General features: G+C 43.3%; 1 protein-coding gene across 10 annotated transcripts in view; it reads left to right on the forward strand.

Annotated features, from left to right (window-relative positions):
* Positions 1-17,745, forward strand: part of LOC121288670 (trinucleotide repeat-containing gene 6A protein-like) — a 184,802-nt gene that overhangs the window by 111,399 nt on the left and 55,658 nt on the right. The gene's annotated exons all lie outside the window — the stretch shown is intronic.

Below are 17,745 nucleotides of genomic sequence, written 5' to 3' on the forward strand. Positions count from 1 at the left end.
TAAACTGGAGTCAATAAGAATCAGGTGTAAACTTTCTGCCAGGTGTCATACCTAGCACAAAGGAAGATGGTTGTGGTTGTTGGATGTCAATCATCTCAGTTCCAGGATATCACTGCAGGAGTTCCTCAGGGTACTGCCCTATGCCCAACTATCTTCAACTGCTTCATCAATGGGCTTCCTTCCATCATAAGGTCAAAAGTGGGGATGTTCACTGCACAATGTTCACCATCTGCGCCTGAAGCAGCCAATGTCCAAATGCAGCAAGACCTGGACAATATCCAGGCTTGGGCTGGTAAATAACATTTGTCCCAGACAATGACTATCTCCAACAAGTGAGAATCTAACCACTGCCCCTTGACATTCAGGGGCTGGTGGGGGGGGAACCGTTGATCAGAAACTGAACCAGACTGGTCATATAAATACTGTGGCTGTAAGAGCAGGTCAGAGGCTAAAAATCCTATGGTGAGTAACTCACCTCCTGACTGCCCAAAGTCCATCCACCATCTACAAGGCACAAGTCAGGAGTGTGAAGGAAGACTCTTCACTTGCCTAGATGAGAGCAGCTCCAACAACACTCAAGCATGACACCATCCAGGACAAGGCAGCCCATTTGATTGGCAGCCCATCCAGAAACATTCATTCCGTCCACCACTGATACACAGTGGCAGCAGTGTGTGCCATCTACAAGATGCACTGCAGGATCTCACCAAGCCTCCTTTAGACAGCATCTTCCAAACCCATGACCGCTACCATGTAGAAGGACAAGGGCAGCAGACACATGGAACACCACCACCTGCAAGTTCCCCTCTAAGCCACTCACCATCCTGACTTAGAAATATATCACCATTCCTTCACTGTTGCTGGATCAAAATCCTGGAACTCACACTCTTAACAGCACTGGGTATACCTACACCACAAGGACTACAGTGGTGCAAGAGGGCATCTCACCACCACCACCTCGAGGGCAACTAGGGATGGACCTTGCCAGTGAAGCCCACATCCTATGAATGAGTAGAATTAAAAATGTAACTGAGAATTGGAAAGACGAGCACACGACAGGGACAGACTGAAGTTTAATGTTAATCGTGCTTCAGTGAATGAGATCTTCTACTGCTATTTCATAGCTTATGTTCCATGTACACTCTTGGTGTTGGGTATCAGTGACCCTGGGCTGCACTCTGATTTCAGTAGAAGTATATGGAATTGACTCAATACATTTACTGTTCTGAACCTGTTTCCTTAGTCTGGTCTATTTTGAGAGTCTACGATGCAGTGGGTACCTTAAGTGTTGTTTATACCGCTGATAACAGATGACTGTGCATTAGCATTAAGTGTCTTTGAATGCTCAGGATATCTTGGGAGCCATGAAAATATATTTGTACACTATTTTGTTTACTTAAACAGGAATCACTCTTGACTCAGACACAAACTGCCTGCCATCTCTCTGTTGCCTGTTCTCCATCAAGGTTTAAGACTGCTGGTGGGATGGCTTGTTAACCTTGCTATACAATCTTGCCTATGCAACTTGATTTTCCTTGTGTCCATTTGAAAAGTGGATTTCACTTTCTCTCTCTCTCTCTCTATCCCCCACCCCCGACTTAGTTATGACCTTGTCTCTTTATTCTTCTTTGACCCTCACTCTCGTGACAATTCTTTCTTCATTTCTCCCCTCTCAAGTACTCTGTCTTCCCTATCACAACCCTTCAGCACACCCCAACCTTTCTTGTTTCCAAATCTCTCCATTACCTCACACCTCTCTATCTCTACACGCTCCTCCAGCCCTACAACTCTCTTAGGACTTTATGCTGCCCCCATTCTACTCTCCAGATTTGGATTTTAATTGCCCTACCATTATTGGCAGTGCCTTAGGCTGCTCTGGAATCCCTTTGCTAACCCTTGCTATTTCTCCACTTCCCCACTTCTCTCTCCTCCTCTAAAACCCACCTCTTTTAACAAGCTTTTTGCCATCTTTCATATCCCCTTATGTGATTCGGTGTTAAATTTTATAATGCTTCTATAAAGCGTCTTGGAACTTCTTGCTATGTCAAAGATGCTATGTAAATTATAAGTTGTCTGATGCTGGTTAACCATAGGTTAAGAGGCAGGTACACGGTGTAATGTGGCCTTTGGTAATGGGATCAGTTTCAGGCAATGGATAGGTGGTGATAGATTTCCAGTTAACGTGTGGTGGTAATGTAGTATGACAAAGGCTGATGGTTGTAGTTAGGTCCTAATCATAGGCAGTACCAGTCGAACAGTTGCATGTAAGATTTGTGCCAACTGTTCTCTCAGGTTCTGGCGATGACTCGACATTGTGGAACTGGAGAGGCCAAATCTTGGGTCTACCTCTAAGATAATGCTGAAAATGGTCCTTATCAAAGCTCTGAATGCACAGCCTATTGATTACTTAGTCAAGCTTGGTTGGGAATTACCCACGGTCTTTTTGACTGGCAGAGAAAGTTGTGCTGTTACCCTGCAATATTGTTTGAAGTGTTACTACTCTGTTACCAATGAGGGAGAATAGTGTAGTTGTGTTGCTATGTGCTACAGTAACTTGAATCTAACATGAAATTAGATTTAATCTCTTGTGTTATTGGTCAACCAGAACACAAATTTGTATTTATATAGCACCTTTAATGTAGTGAAGCATCCCAAGGTGCTCCTCCGAGGCATCACAAAACAAAATATCATATGATGAGAGTTTCAGCAGGAGAAGTACTAAGGCAGCAGCAGAGTTGGATGATGATATGGAGATGGAAATAGCTGGTCTTTGTGGCAGCACATTTATGTGGCCGAAAGCTTATCTCAGGGTCAAATATGACCCTGAGGTTGCAAACAGTATGATTTAGCCTCAGACAGTTGCCATGGAGAGGGATGGAGTCAGTGGCGAGGGAATGGAATTTGTAGAAGATAATGCCTTCAGTTTTCCTAATATTTTATTGGAAGAAACTTCTGCTCATCCAGTACTAGATATCAGATGAGCAGCATCATTAGCGTGATTGGCGTATCTTCTCACAAGTGGCAAAGTCAGTGCACTTATGCTATTAACAGACCACCAGGTGTCTTTATTTTTAATTTATTCTTTCATGGCATGTGGGCATTGCTGGCTAGGCCAGCATTTGTTGTCTATCCCTATTTGCCTTTGAGAAAGTGGTGGTGAGCTGCTACCTTGAACTGCTGCAGTCCACGTGGTGTAGGTATATCCACAGTGCTGTTAGGGAGGGAGTTCCAGGGTTTTGACCCAGTCACAGTGAAGGAACGGTGATATAGTTCCAAGTCAGGAAGGTGTGTGGCTTGGTGGGGAACTTGAAGGTGGTGGTGTTCCCATGCATCTGATAGCATAACTCACTGTTTGTCCTTTTGTATGACTGCTTTTCACTCTTTGAGCCTGGATTTGTAAACTGGAAATATTTGAGGATTAAGTATTGCAGGTCATGCTGTTGGCATGGTGTCAGATTGATCAAGTAAGCATTATTCATCACACCCAATGAGGCTGAGAAGAGCTGGGTAGAACATTAATTAATAAGATTTCAGGGTTGGGTATAGTATAGGTCACCATAAGTACTGCGGTATAGAGCAACCACATGGTCTCCCAAAATGGTTGTTATTCTTGCCATCTTTAACAAATGCCTTCATGTGAAGTATGGAACTTGAATTCTCTAGTATGTTGATCTTCTGGAACTCAACAGGCATCTGTGCTTAAAAGAGGCCATTAGACATATCCCCTGCCTTCAGCTTTAAACTCCAGGGCTCCATAGGATTTTTGGTACAGGAGCCCATTAGCCCATGCTGGTACAGGCTAACTCATCCAAGCTTCATCACACGTTGCTGGGCACTGTATCATCACACACACACACACACACACACACACACACACACACACACACACACACACACACACACACACACACACACACACACACACACACACCCCACCCCCCCCACCCCCCAGCACTAAATTTTCTTTATCTGATTCTTTCTTATGACACTGTCAACTTCATCAGCCACTTGTGATAAAGCATTCCATATTCTAATAACTATATTTAAATACCCTTCTAACCTGTTCCTTTGTGCTCCATTGCTAGTTTGGTTTTTGCCTCCTTGTTACTGATGCACTGGCAGAAATAACACTATTCTTAAACTCCGTATTGGATCCTTTTATCGCCACAACAATTTCTAATTATATAGAATCCTTAATGTAATGAAACGTTCCAAGGCGCTTCAGAGAAGGCCTATAAGTAGAATTTGAACACCAAGCTATATAAGGTAAGGTTAGTGCTGTTATGACCAGGTGAGAAGGGGTGAACTGGGGAGAAACTTTGGTGTGTAGAAGTCAGGGACAGCTGAGCTTTTGATAACCTCAAGTTTACAGAGGGAAGAATGTGCGAGGCCAGCCACAGTTTGTTGGAATGTTGAAGACTAGAGGTGATAAAGGCATGGATAAGGGTTTCAGCAGCAAATGAGCTGAGGCAGGGCCAGAATCAGGCAAGGTCATGGAGATGGGAATAGGCAGGCCTTAATGATTTTTTTATTATTCATAGGATGTGAGTGTTGCTAGCAAGACCAGAATTCCTGGATCATCCTTAATTCCTTTTGGGAAGGTGGTGATGTGCTGCCTTTTTGAACTGCTGCAGGCAGTGTGGTGTGGGTGCACCCACAGTACTATTATGAAGGGAGTTCCAGGATTTTGATTCAGCAACAGTGAAGGGTGGCGATATCTTTCCAGGTCAGGATGGTGTGTGGCTTGGAGGGGAACTTGCAGGTGCTGGTGTTCCCAAGCACCTGCTGCTCTTGTTCTCCTAGGCGGCAGAGGTTGCGAGATTGGAAAGCGCAGTCAAAGGAGGCTTGGCAAGTTGCCGCAGTGCATCTTTTAAATGATGCACATTGCTGTCACTGTGTGGCAATGGTGGTGGCAGTACATGTTTAAGGTTGCGTGGATGGGGTGTCAATCAAGTGGGCTGCTTTGTCCTGGATGTTGTCGGGCTTCTTTAGTGTTGTTGGATGCATTCATCCAGTTAAGTGGAGAGTATTCTATTACACTCCTGACTGTGCCTTGGAGATGGTGGACTGGCTTTGAGGAGTCAGGAAATGAGTTTCTCACTGCAGAATTCTCAGCCTCTGACCTCGTGTTTTTTAAAATTCATTCATGGGATGTGGGTATCACTGGCTAGGCTAACATTTATTGCCCATCCCTAATTGCCCCTGAGAAGGTGGTGGTGAGCTGCTTTCTCGAACTGCTGCAGTCTATGTGCTTTTTATGGGTAGTTTCCAACTTTGACAGGAGAAGCCTGTGTTGTAGCTGTACTGGAACTGCTTGGCTAGGGGCACTACTGGTTCTGGAGCACAAGTCTTCAGCACTACATCAGGACATTGTCAGAGCCCATCGTCATTGCTATATCCACACCCTACAGCCGCTCTTGATATCACGTGGAGTGAATCGAATTGGCTGAAGACTGGCATCGGTGATGCTGTGGACCTCAGGAGATCGAGATGGATTGTCCACTTGATACTTCTGGCTTAAGGTGGTAGCAAATGGTTCAGCCTTGTGGTTTGCACCGATGTGCTTGGTGCCTCATCGTTGAGAATGAGAATTTTTGTGGAACCTCCTGCTCCGGTTAGTTGTTTAATTGTCCTTCACCATTCACTGGGTGTGGCTGGACTGCAGAGCTTTGATCTGATCCATTGGTTATGGGATCATTTAGCAAGCTGCTTCTGCTGTTTAGCATACATGTAACCTTGTGTTGTAGCTTCCCCAGGTGGACACCTCATTTTTAGATATGTCTGATACGACTGCTAGCATCTTCTCCTGCACTCCTCATTGAACTAGCAACGGTTCCCTGGCTTGGTGATATTGGTAGAGTGAGAGATACGGCAGGCCATGAGTTATAGATTGTAGTCAAATACAATTCTGCTCCTGCTGATGGCCCATATGCCTAATGAATACCCAGTTTTGAACTGCTGGATCTGTTCTGAATCTATCCCACATGGCATGGTTGTAGTGCCAAACCACATAATGGGAGAGTATGCTCGATGTGAACGCGGGACTGCACCTCCACAAGGACTTAGAGATGGCATGGATTTGCGGTCGGAAGCTCATCATAAGTTCATGTGTGTCACCAGTATTGCAAACCGTCTCATTCAAGTAATTTAGATGAGTAAGAGGTGACTTTATTGAAACATATAAGATCCTGAGGGGTCTTGACAGGGTCGCTGTGGAGGGGATGTTCCCTATTGTGGGAGAATCTAGTTTAAAAATAAGGGGCCACCCATTTAAGACCAAGATAAGAAATTATTTCTAAGGGTGATGGGTCTTTGGAACACTCTTTCTCAAAAGGTGGTGAAAGCAGAATACTTGAATATTTTTAAGGTAGAGATAGATTCTTGATACGCAAGGGGATGAAAACTTATCGGGGGTAGGTGGGAATGTGGAGTTAAGGTTGAAATCAGATCAGCTATGATCTTATTGAATGGCGGAGCAGGCTCAAGGGGCTGAGTAGCTGCTGCCTGTTCCAAATTTGTATGTTCATATGTTAAACCTCAGACAGTTGCCAAGAGAAGGGATGGAGCTGATTGCTAGGGAATGGAATTTATAGTGGGAGTTGCCCAAGATGATGGCTTTGGCCTTTCCAGTATTTAAATGGAGAAAACTGTTGTTCATTCAGTACTCTGACAAACGGCCTGATAAATTAACAACAGTGAGGAGTTGAGAACAGTGCTGGTGAGATATATCTGCATACATGTGAAAACTAGCTTGGCCAACATTCATACAAAGACAGCATGAAGATGAGAAATAGGGGGCCAAGGATAGATCTTTGGTGAACACCGGAGGTAATGGTGTAGGAGAAGCAAGAGAAGCCATTGGAGGTGGTACTCGGTAATGCCAGTGAACAGTCTGCTTTTCCGCGTCTCTCAACTATTTTTTTGATTCCTATCCTATTTTGTGCATTGAGCGACATACGTTTTATTAATTCTGTCTGTTAGAATATGATGGCCAAATAAGTGGTCAGTTAGGTGCTGCGATTCAAACCAAACCACTAACTTCTACCTCTGCAACACTATCCACAGTTGAGCTATTTTCTGACCGAACTTCCCCAGTGCTCTGTCTTCATTGTGCTGTCCTCACCAGTATCCTGAAAACCATCCTATGTAAATTCCAACTTAACCAAAACCCTGTTGCCTGCACAAAATCTTGTTTGTCTGTCATCACCTGTTCTCACCAGCTTCCAACTCCATTCTACAATGCATTGAATTCAACCTTCATTTACAAACCCCTCTAAGACTTTATTTCGTTTTATCTCTGCAGCCTCCTCCAGCCATAAGTATTAGGACGTGCCTTAGTCTTTTGACCCCCACTCCCTAACCTCCTTCCGCTTTTTGTGTGAAGTTCTAAACCCCTCCATCTTTAGTATACCTTTGCTTCTATAATCATTCAGCACAACATTCGGCCCATCATGTCTGTGCTGGCTCTATGAAAGAGCTATGCAATTAGTCCCACTCATCTCTTTGCCTAGAGCCCAACAGATTTCCCCTTTTCAAGGATATATCTATATCTAATTTCCTTTTATTATTTTTGAATCCGCTTCCATCATCCTGTCAGAGGCATTCTGAATCACACCAGTTCCATTGTTTATATAAATAAAAATTCCCATAGCACCCCCTCCACTCCCGCCAGATTTTGTTTCTGCCAATTACCTTTAATTCTGTCTCCTCTGGTTATCAATCCTCCCCTCCCCCACCCCATTTGCTGGAAACATTTTCTCCTAATTCCATCTTATCAAAACTCTCAATTTTGAATGTATATCAAATCTCCCCTTAGCCTTTTCTGCTCTAAGGAGAAAATTAAGGCTTTTCTAGCCCTGGAATTTTCTAAATCCTCATAAAATAAACTCTAATCAACTCCTTTACTCTACCTGTTCCCTGCTTTTCAATGAAATGCCTAGGGAACATTTACTATATTGAAGGTACTACATTAATGCAATTATTTGTATTTGGAATCCAAAGGCAAAGATTCTTTTCATTTTTTAAAGAAGATCAATCCTTTTATTCCCCATTTTTTCTGGTGCATTAAATTGATATTCTCTACAATTGCAGAGGATTGGGCTCTTAACTGAGGAAATGAGTCCATGTCACAATCCAGACTGGCTTTCAGATGATCTTGTTCGTGATATAAAAAGATATAATGACTCTGCATTTAAATTGCAGGTTCAGTTGTCAACACCACCTCTTCCCACTGACTCTAGTTACTCTGTAAAAGTGATCCACTATAGTTTGCGTTCTGCAGTAGTGCATGCCTAAAGCTCACACACAGATGTGCAGCCCATCACTAGCCAGACTAATCACCTTGATTATCAGGAAGGTTCCCTACCCGTGGCCTTCGTTCATTTGATGCGGTCAAGACAGATCCCACAACTTTGTCTTTCTCACAAGGGTTTTGAATCTCCACCTTTGAAGATCCCTTCTTGGAATTCTCTGCAAAAGTCATTACTGCTCCCAAAATGACCACGGTCTATTAACTGCAGTTTGCTCTTTAACTGGAACTTCTGCCTGTATCCTTGTCTTGCCTGTGACGCTTCTTGGCTGCCTCCCTGAAGCTAGCTGACTGACTGAAATTGACTGACCCTTAGAACTGCCCTTCACTGACCCTTGAACTGATATGGGGAACCAATCAACTCACTCACAACAGGTCCCACTTTTGTTACAAGGCAGGAGCCACTGTAACAGCATTAGAACATGCTGTAGCTTAAATGTTACAGTCACCAGAGGGACCCACAGAGCAATGGATTTCCTAACACTCCCAGTTTGCTACATCTCTACACATTTTGATGGATGATCATTCAGTCATCACACACCTGCTGTGTGGAACTGTTCCAAGTCAAATTGCCCCATCACTTAACTCTTACCCACATTTTGCCTCACTTCCAGTTCTGTGACCACCTTTTGATCTTGTTAGGTTCTCTGAGTTGCATCCTTTACATGAAGTGCTAAATCCATATTGAACTCATCCATTAATAACCCCTTGGATGATGTACTTCACATTACTGCAAGATGCTTCCTTTTCTGGTGGTGCTTCAGACAATGTTGGATGTCTCTGGGATCAATGCATCCAGCTGGTGGTGTACCCAGAGCTGTTGGTATTCAAGAACTGAATATTGGCCTGCCTAAAACTAATTGTAGTGACTAAGATCATAAATATGAGCAGGAGTAGGCCATTCAGCTCCTTCAAGCCTGTTCTGTCATTCAGTAAGATCATGGTTGATCTAATTTACTCTACTTTTCTGATTGCTTGCAATAACCTTGACTCCCTTAATGATCAAAAAGCTGTGTAACTCAGCCTTGAATGTATTCAATGACCCACCCTCCATTCCTTCTGGAGAAGAAAATTCCAAAGGTTAACAACCGCCTAATAGAGAAAATGTCTTGCTTCCGTCTTAAATGGGAGATCCCTTAAGTTTAAACTGTCCCCAGTTCTAGATTCCCCCACAAGGGAAAAACCCCTCCCAGTAGCTACCCTGTCTCCACCATTCCTCCCTCCTCCCCCCCCAGCCCCCAAAGAATCTTATGTTTCAATAAGATCACCTCTGATTCTTCTAAATTCCATTAAGTATAGGCCTAACCTACCCAACCTTTCACCCTTCAGCATCTTCATCCCAGGAATTAACCTAGTGAGCCTTCCCAGAGCTACTTTCAATACAAGTGTGACCTTCATTAAATAAGGAGACCAAAACTGTACACCATACTCTAGGTGTGGTCTCACCAATGCCCTGTACAATTCCCTAGATTAATACTCCATTCCTCTTGCAATAAAAGGCACCATTCCTTTGGAACTTTGGAACTCTCTTCCTCTTCTGCAAAAGGCAGTGGAAATAGTTTTTAAATATGTTTAAAGCAGAGATGGATAGATTCTTGATGAGCAAGGTGGTGAAAAGTTATCGGGGGTAGGCAGAAATCTGGAGCTGAGGTTGCAGTCAGATCATCCATGACATTGAATGCAGAGCAGGCTCGAATTGCCAAGTAGTCTACTCCTTCTAGTTCATATGTTCGTATTCTATTTGCCTTCTAAATTACTTTCTGTACCTCGTAGAATCAGAGTTGTTACAGCACAGGTGGAGACCATATGGTCCGTTGTGTCTGCGCCGGTTCTCTGAGCAATTCACCTGGTGCCATTCTGCTGCCTTCTCCCCGTAACCCTGCACATTCTTCCTTTTCAGATAATCCAAATCCCTTTTGAATGTCTCGATTAAACTTGCCTTCACTACACACCCTGTTCAGACCCCTCATGATTTTGAATACCTCTATCAAATCTCCTCTCAACCTTCTCTTAATAAAATCGGTCCCAACAGTAAGGGACGAGTGAGGAGACGGGCAACTACGCTGGAGTGAGACAGAGACTAAGTAAATAGCGAATTAAGCTCACAGGGGAAAGTGGTTTGGTATACACAGGAAATATTCTGAGTCAGGAACAGGAGCAGCTGAGCAGAAACGGACCTGGGTGTAAACCTCAGCTTCAGAGCTGGTTGAAAGAAAAATGTACAGTGACGTCACAGGAAAATCATAAGTTCGTTTGGTGGTAAGAATCTGCTGTTAGGGAATGTCTTTAAATAGGTCTAACTTAGAAAAGTATATTTTTTTAAAGAATTAGCTACTTGGATTTGAGTAAGAAATGCTAGGAATAAGAACATAAGACCTAGGAGCAGGGGTGGGCAATTCAGCCCCGCCATTCAATACATTCTTGGCTGATCTAATTTCGGCCTCAACTCCAATTTCCCGCCCTCTCCCCATAACCTTTCAACCTGTTACTAATTAAAAATCTACCTATTCTCTCCTTAAATTTATTCATCCACTGCGCTCTGAGGTAGTGAATTCCACAGATTCACAACCCTTTGAGAAAAGTAATTCCTCCTCATCTCTGATTTAAATCTACCACCTCTTAATCTGAAACTCTGGACTCTCGTCCTAGAATGCCTCACAAGGGGAAACATCCACTCCACGTCTACTTTGTCTATGCCCTTTAGCATCTTATATACCTCAATTAGATGATCTCTCATTCTTCTAAACACTAGTGCGTATAGGCCTAAACTGCTCAATTTCTCCTCATAAGACAAGCCCTGCTTCTCTGGAATCAATCTAGTGAACCTCCTCTGAACCGCCTCCAATGCAATTACGTCCTTCCTCAAGTAAGAGGACCAAAATTGTGTGCAGTACCCCAGGTGCAGTCTCACCAGCGCCTTGTTCAGTTGCAACAACACTTCCCTATGTTCATACTCTATTTCTTTAGCAGTAAATGCCAAAATTCCATTTGCCTTCCTTATTACCTGCTGTAACCTGCAAACTAGCTTTCAGTGATTCATGCACGAGGACACCCAGATCCCTCTGCACTGAAGCATTCTGAAGTTTCTCTCCATTTAAATAATAAATCGCCTTTTTATTCTTCCAACCAAAATGGATGACCTCACATTGATCCACGTTAAACTCCATCTGCCAAATTTTGACCCATTCACCTAGTCTGTCCATATCCATTTGTAAGTTTATTTCTTCATTGCAACTTAATTTCCCACCCATTTTGGTGTCATCTGCAAATTTAGCTATAGTACCGTCTGTCCCTGAATCCAAGTTTTTAATATAGGAAACTATAGAGCAGTTAGTTTAACGTCTGTTGTTGGTAAATTGTTGGAATTCATTATTAAGGAAGTAGTAATGGGGCTTTTGGAAAGTCAAAACGCAATCCATCAGAGTCAGCATGGTTTTATGAAGAGTAAATAGTGTATTGACTAATTTGCTAGACTTCTTTGAAGATGTGACAAGCAAAGTGGATAATGAGGATCCTGTAGATGTAGTATATCTGGACTTCCAGAAGGCCTTTGATAAGGTGCTGCACAAAAGATTAATACACAAGATAAGATCACATGGATATAGTTGGGGGCTAAGGACCAAACCTGTAGCAGCCCACTAGCTACAGCTTGCCATCCAGAAAGAGACCCGTTTATCCCGACTCTCTGCTCTCTGTTGGTTAGCCAATCCTCTGTCCAAGCTAATATAGTTTCCCTAACTCCATGTGATCTTATCTTGTGTATTAATCTTTTGTGTGGCACCTTATCAAAGGCCTTCTGGAAGTCCAGATATACTACATCTACAGGATCCTCATTATCCACTTTGCTTGTCACATCTTCAAATAAGTCTAGCAAATTAGTCAATACACTATTTACTCTTCATAAAACCTTGCTGACTCTGATGGATTGCGTTTTGACTTTCCAAATGCCCCATTACTACTTCCTTAATAATGGATTCCAACAATTTACCAACGACAGCCGTTAAACTAACTGGTCTATAGTTTCCTACCCCCCTTTTATATATTAGCATTTTTCCAATCCACTGGAACCTTTCCAAAATCCAGGGAATTTTGGAATATTATAGTCAATGCATCCACTATCTCCGCTGCCACTTCCTTTATGACCCTGGGATGTAGGCCATCAGGTCCTGGGGACTTGTCACCCTTAAATCCCAATTGTTTGTTCAGTACTTTTTCTCTAGTGGTGGTGATTGTTCTAAGTTTCTCCTCTATACCTTCTGCACTACCTGTTACTATTGGGGTGGTACTAGTGTCCTCCACTGCGAAAACTGAGGCAAAATATTGATTAAGCATCTCTATGTTTCTATGTTCCCCACTATTAACTCCCCAGTCTCATCTTCCAAGGGACCAACATTCACTTTAGGTACTCTCTTTCCTTTTATATACTTGTAGAAGCTTTTGCTATCAGTTTTTATATTTTGTGCTAGTTTTCTTTCTTAATTTACCTTTGCTCATTTTATTATTTTTTTAGTAACCCATTGTTGATTTTTAAAAGTTTCCCAATCTTCCAACCTGCCACTGACTGTTGCAATTTGGCATGCCTTAGTTTTTGCCTTTATCTTTTAACTTCCATGATGCTTTCCCTCCCTCTTACCATCTTTCTTCCTCTTTTGAAATATATTTTACTTGGGAGGAATTGAATATCTCCTTAAATATCTGCCACTCTTCATCAACTGTCCTACCTTGTAGTCTTCCTGCCCAGTCCACGAGGGCCAAATATGCCCTCATGCCTATGTAGTTACCTTTGTTTAACTCCAGAACACTGGTGTGGGACTCAAGTTTCTCGCTCTCAAATTGAACTTGAAGTTTTAGTATGCTATGATCACTCTTCCCTAGAGGATCCTTTACTATGAGATCATTAATTAATTCCATCTCATTACACAAAACCAAATTCAGAATAGCCTGCTCCCTGGTTGGCTCCACAGCATATTGCTTCAAGAAACAATCTCTAATACACTCTATGAACTCTCCCTCGAGGCTACCCTTGCCAATTTCATTAGTCCAGTCTATATGCATATTAAAACCACATATGATTATTGCCTTGCCTTTCTTACATGCTCCCAGTATTTCCTGGTGGATACTGTGCCCTACTGCTAAACTACTGTTTGGGGACCTATAGATTACTCCCACCAGGGACTTCTTTCCCTTGTTATTTCTTATTTCTACCCAGAATGACTCCATGTCTTGCTCTCCAGTGCCTATATCATTCCTCACTATAGCATTGATCTCTTCCTTTAATAACAAAGCTACACCACCACCTTTTCCTTCCTGCGTATCCTTCCGAAACACTGAGTACCCTTGGATAATCAGCTCCCAAACCTGTTCTCCCTGTAACCACGTCTCAGTAATTGCCACTAAATCATACGTATTTATCTCTCTTTGCGCTATTAACTTTTTAGTTATATTCCGAATGCCATGCGCATTCAGATACAAAGCCTTTCAGTTTGCCTTATTGTCAATTTTTCCTACTCTTATTCTTTGGCGCAATGTGGCGTTCACACACTCTGTCCCTTCCTTTCATTTTTTGGTAACAGTCTCGTCACTAACCTGCACTCTTTACCCTCTCCTTAAACTTTGATTTTTTATATTTCCATGCAACTGAATCCTTTCCCCCATTATTTAGTTTAAAACCCTATCTACTACCCTAGTTATGTGATTCGCCAGGATACTGGTCCCAGCAAGATTCAAGAGGAACCCGTCCGAAGGGAATAGCTCCCTCTTTCCCCAGTACTGGTGCCAATGTCCCATGAATTCGAAGCTATTTCTCCCACACCAATCTTTTGAGCCATGCATTTACCTCTTTTTAATCTTATTGATCCTGTGCCAATTAGCTCGTGGCTCAGGTAGTAATCTGGAGACTATTTCTTTTTTGGTTCTGCTTTTTAATTTAGCTCCTAGCTGCTTGTATTCCCTCAGCAGAACCCTCTTTCCTCTTTCCACCTATATTGTTAGTACCTACGTGGGCCATGACAACAGGATCTTTCCCCTCCCACTCCAATTTCCTCTGCAGCCCAGATGAGATATCCTTAACCCTGGCACCAGGTAGGCAACACAGCCTTCGGGACTCTCGATCCTGTCTACAGAGAACTATTCCCCTAACAATACTATCCCCAATTATAACTATATTTCTCTTTTCTACCCCCACTTGAATGGCTCCCTGTACCACGGTGCTATGGTCCGTTTGCTCATCCTCCCTACCGTCCCTGCTCTTGTCCACACAAGGAGCAAGAATCTCAAACCTGTGGGATAAGGGCAAAGGCTGAGGCTCCAGCAGTGCTACTTCCTGGATCCCTCTACCTGCCTCACTGATACTCACATCCTCCTAGCCCTGACCACTGGCCGAATTTAAGGTGGCTAATCTAAGGGGTGTGACTGTGTCTCCTGAAACAAAGCGTCCAGGTAACTCTTCCCCTCCTTGATGTGTCGCAGTGTCCGAAGCTCAGACTCTAGCTCATCAATTCTGAGCCGGAGTTCCTCGAGCAACCAAAATTTGCTATAGATGTGGTGACTAGGAACCACAATGGGGTCCACCAGCTCCCGCATCATGCAGCTACAACACATTGCCTGGCCCTGCAACTCTATTTTATTTAATTAGTTTTTCAAATTGTTTTTAAATTTCCTACTGGTCTTTAGTTTATCAATCTGTAAGATATTTCTCCTATTTACGTTTAATCTAAGGCAAGTTAGAATAGACATCCAAAATACACTTTTTAAAATCAACTGCAACTTGCTGTCCCTGCTGAGTTGAAGCTGAAGTGTTAAGCCTCCGATCCTGGGCCCTGGTAGAATAAGAATATGTATATAAGAATAAGGGGAAGTCAGGGCTGGTAACATAAAGTAATATAAGTAACCAAAGTAAAATAAAGTTAATGAAATGGAAGCAAAGTTAAGACATGGCAGGGCAGCTTGATCATGTGGAATGCGTGTCCTCTAATATGTGGGAAGTCATGGACACTACTGGGTACCTAGATGACCACATGGGCAGGAAGGGCTGCCAGCTGCAGAAACTTGAGCTGCGGGTTTTGGAGCTTGAGCGGTGACTGGAATCACTAAAAACTAACTCAGCAAGGATGTGGGAACCAGGAGAGAATGTTTGATAGTAATGCCAAGTACAAAATACTGGGAGAGACAGAGCACTAGAATAGAGAATAGTAAGTTAATAAGGTGGAGTCAGAATAAGGGAGAAAGAAATGAAGTCTAAATCAGGGTTATATTGCATGTATATGAATGCACGGAATATAGTAAACAAGATTGGTGAATTACAGGTGCAGATTACCATGCAGAATTATGATGTGGCAATAACTGAGACCAGGCTCAAGGAAGGTCAGGACTGGGTGTTAAATATTCCTGAGTACAAAGTGTTCAGGAAAGATAGGTCAGGAAGAAAAGGAGGAGGAGGTGGCTAATTTGATAAGGAAAGCATTGCAGTGTTGGAGAAAGAGGATGCCCCAGAGGATTCAAGGACAGAATCAGTTTGGCTAGCGCTAAGGAACAAAAGGATGCAATTACATTGCTCAGTGTAGTCATTAGGCCACCAACTACCAGGAAAGATGTAGAGGATCAAATCTGCAGGGAAATTACAGAGAGGTGCAAACATTATAGAGTAGTTATAATGGGGTCCTCTAATTACCCAGATACAGACTGGGATAGTGGTAGCGTAAAAGACGGAGAGGGACAAGAGCTTCTAGAGTGTATTCAGAAGAATTTTCTACAGCAGTATGTGTCCAGTCTAACAAGAAAGGGGGCACTATTGGACCTGGTTCTTGGAAGTGAGCCAAGTAGATCAAGTGTCACTGGAGAACATTTAGGAGATAGTGATCATTATATCATAAGGTTTAGGATGACAGTAGAAAAGGACAATGGGCAATCCAGAGTGAGATTAATTAACTGAGGGAGAGCTGACTTCAATGGGGCAAGAACGGAGCTGGGCTGGATAGACTGGAGCCAAAGGCTGACCGGAAAAACTGTAGCTAAACAATGGGCTACCTTCAAAGAAGAAATGGTCTGGGCACAGTCAAGCTATGCTCCCTCAAAAGGGAAAGATGAGGCAAACAAATCCAGAGCTCCCTGGATGAAAAAGGATATAGAAATTAAGATGATGAAGAAAAAGCGTACTTGTGATAGATGTCAAGTAGGAAATACAATTGAGAACAAAGCTGAATGCAGAAGGTTCAGAGGAGAGAGGCGCAGAAGCAATTAGGAGAAACAAAGGGATTGAGAAAGAAGAATGGCAGCCAACATAAAGGGGAATCCCAAAATGTTCTATTTTTTAATTCATTCACAGGATGTGGGCTTCGCTGGCTAGGCCAGCATTTATTACCCATCCCTAGTTGCCCTTGAGAAAGTGGTGGTGAGCTGCCGCCTTGAACCACTGCATTCCATGTGGTTGGTGTAGGTACACTCACAGTGCTATTAGGAAAGGAGTTCCAGGATTTTGAGCCAGTGACAGTGAAGGAACGGCGAAATATTTCCAAGTCAGGATGGTGAATGAATTGGATCGGAGCTTGCAGGTGGTGGTGTTCCCAACCGACTGCTGCCCTTGTCCATCTAGATGGTAGTGGTTGTGGTTTGGAAGGTGCTGTCAAAGGAGCCTTGGTGAATTCCTGTAGTGCATCTTGTAGATGGCACACACTGCTGCTACTGTGCATTGGTGGTGGAGGGTGTGAATATTTGTGGATGTAGTGCCAATCAAGTGGGCTGCTTTGTTCTGGACAGTATTAAGCATCCTGTGTTGTGGGAGCTGCAGTCATCCAGGCAAGTGGGGAGTATTCCATCACACTCCTGACTTGTGCCATGTAGATGGTGGACAGACTTTGGGGAGTCAGGAGGTTAGTTACTCATCACACTATTCCTAGCCTCTGACCTGCTCTTGTAGCCACAGTATTTATATGGCTAGTCCAGTTTAATTTCTGGTCAATTCAGTGATGGTGATGCCATTGAACATCAAGGGGTTGGATTCTGTCTTGTTGGAGAAGACCATTGTCTCACACTTGTGTGGTACAGATGTTACTTGCCATTTGTCAGCCCAAGCCTGGATATTGTCCAGGCATTTGGACATGGGCTGCTTCAGTATCTGAGGACTCATGAATGGTGCTGAACATTGCGCAATCATCAGCGAGCATCCCCGCTTCTGACACTATGATGGAAGGAAGGTCATTGATAAAGCAGTTGAAGATGGTTGGGCCTATGACACTACCCTAAAGAACTCCTGGAGCTGAGATGACCGACTTCCAACAACCACCTTTGTGCAAGGTCTGACTCCAACCAGCAGAGAGTTTCCCCCCGATTCCCATTGACTCTAGTTTTGCAAGGGCCCCTTGATGCCACACTTAGCCAAATGTGGCCTTGATATCAAGGGTAGTCACTCTCACCTCACCTCAGGAGTTCAGCTCTTTTGT

This window comes from Carcharodon carcharias, chromosome 15, assembly GCF_017639515.1.
Source record: "Carcharodon carcharias isolate sCarCar2 chromosome 15, sCarCar2.pri, whole genome shotgun sequence".
In the NCBI taxonomy this organism is placed as follows: Eukaryota; Metazoa; Chordata; class Chondrichthyes; order Lamniformes; family Lamnidae; genus Carcharodon; species Carcharodon carcharias.